The sequence below is a fragment of the Austrofundulus limnaeus genome, unplaced genomic scaffold (assembly GCF_001266775.1).
Source record: "Austrofundulus limnaeus strain Quisiro unplaced genomic scaffold, Austrofundulus_limnaeus-1.0 Scaffold323, whole genome shotgun sequence".
NCBI lineage: Eukaryota > Metazoa > Chordata > Actinopteri > Cyprinodontiformes > Rivulidae > Austrofundulus > Austrofundulus limnaeus.
In genome coordinates this window covers 335,195-337,482 of record NW_013952725.1, presented here as the reverse complement: position 1 = coordinate 337,482, position 2,288 = coordinate 335,195, and positions in this window count along the sequence as shown.

Sequence of the window (2,288 nt, the reverse complement as noted above, 5' to 3'; positions counted from 1 at the left end):
TTTTTTTTTCTATTCATGTTTATCGTAAAGTTGGTATTAAGTTTTATTTCAAGTGGCTTTAAAAAGTCTTAAAAAGTCTTAAATTTAACTTGACTGTAACTGTAGGAACCCTGCTGCAGCCGAGTCCTCCTCCGTCACAGATTTTGGGATATTACAGTTTAATGTAGGTTTTTATCTGACCCTGGAAAGATGCTGCATCAGCAGTTCTTCCTCCGGCTGTTTAGTTTGATATTAAACCAGGCATGGTCCATACTGGTCCTGGTGGGCTGCAGCCCTGCATGTTGTACTGGTTCCTCTGCTCCAACACACCTGATCTGATGATTATCAGGCTTCTGCGGTACGGAGGACCAACACTGACATCATTAGAAATAAAAGCAGAATTATATGAACCACTAAATAAATACACTTAAACAGACCAACTCAATTAAAAAAGGAGAACTTTATCTCCTGTTTTATATTTTAATTGACTTTCATATTTATTTTTACAGGTTAGTTCCAATAAATTATATATTTGAACACATAATTTAAATTTTACTGTTTTTTAAATATATATTGTTTTTCCTTTTACTTGTACATGCATTTGTGTCTTAAATGTTTATACTTAATTATTTTTATATTTTTCCAACAAGTCTTTATTTTCCTTTTACTTGTACATGCTTGTGTGTCTTAAATGTTTATACTTAATTATTTTTATATTTTTCCAACAAGTCTTTATTTCTATGTGTTGCATGCCTGTGCCTCAGTTTAGCTAAAAGTTTAAAGTTTAGTATGAAACAAAGGCAAGGAGGAAAACATTACCTGTGCATTTATTTTTAACTAAACTTTAAGCTAAACTGCAGCAGCACAAGCATGCAACACAGAAATAAAAAGACTTGTTGGACAAAATTATAAAAATAATTCAATTTCAGTGTTCAAGAGACAAATGTACAAGTTAAAGGAAAAAACTATGTAACATATACAGTATATAAACATTAAAATATAAATTATGTGTTAAAATGTATAATTTCTTGGAACTAAGCTGGAAAAATAAATATGAAGGTCAATTAAATTATAAAATATAAGGTAAAGTTCTCCTTTTTAATTTATTTGGTGCATTTTAAATGTATTTATTTCTTTAAAGGTTCGTTTATCTATTTCTGCCTTTATTTCTAATAATGTCAGTTTCGGTCCTCCACATTGCAGAACTAGTTCAGTGACTGAATCAGGTGTGTTAGAGCAGGGAAAAATGTAAAACATGTAGGACTGCGGCCCTCGAGGACCAGGATTGCCCACCCCTGGACTAAACCATTCCTGCATTAGGTCCATTAGGATACCCAAAATTATTATTTGTTAAATTACAAAATAATGAAGAGACAATTCTTTTATTACTATTTTAAAGTCAAAAGTTTACATCCATTTTAAATAGTATTTGGTATATCAAAAAGAAAAAATAAGTAATTCCTCTGGAGGGGTTCTGACAAACAGGTTAGTCACATGCAAAAGAGGACCATCAGCCAAACAATAGATCGTTAGTGCGAGGCTAATGATCTATTGTTTGGCTGATTGTTGCCAGTCTCTTGGAGGAGAGACGAAACGTTTCATTAAAGAAGAACCCGTCCAGTGGACCTACTTATTTTTCTTTTGGATTTTTCTACCTGGATTACTGAGATGCATCAGAACAAGTATTTGGTATAAATCCCTTTAAACGGTATGACTTGGATTAAATGTGTTGGGGTTCCTTCCTCAAGCTTCTCACAATAGTTAGCTGGAGTTCTGTCTGCTTCTGCTTGGCAGAACTGCTGTAAATCAGTTTTGTAGCAGAGGGGCCCTCTTGTCTTAATCATCATACTGCTGGATGGTCCTGTACAATCAGATTTCCTTCAAGTTTATTGCCGTGTCACGAATAAAATAGGATGCACACATTTTTAAAATGATGCCACCCACATCTCTCTGCTCACTGCAAACACAATCAGGGCTGATAGATTAAGACCAAGCTGACTGTCCAGGCCTTACAATGCAAAACTGTCACTCATTTGGCAGCAGGTTCACTGACAACTGGGCAGGTTAGGCTTTAACTTACTGGTCATTGGGCCTCATGCAAGAACCATTCGTACGCACAGATTTGTTCTTAAAAAGAAAAAAAGTTGTATAGGTTTTCTGGACGGGTTCTTCTCTAATTCTCTCCTGTCCAGAAGACCTATACAACTTTTTTTCTTTTTGATTTTTTACCTGGATTACTGAGATGCATCAGGACATTTGTTCTTAAGTTGTGTGTACGAGTGATTTAGGAGAATTTGTGGCATTCACCA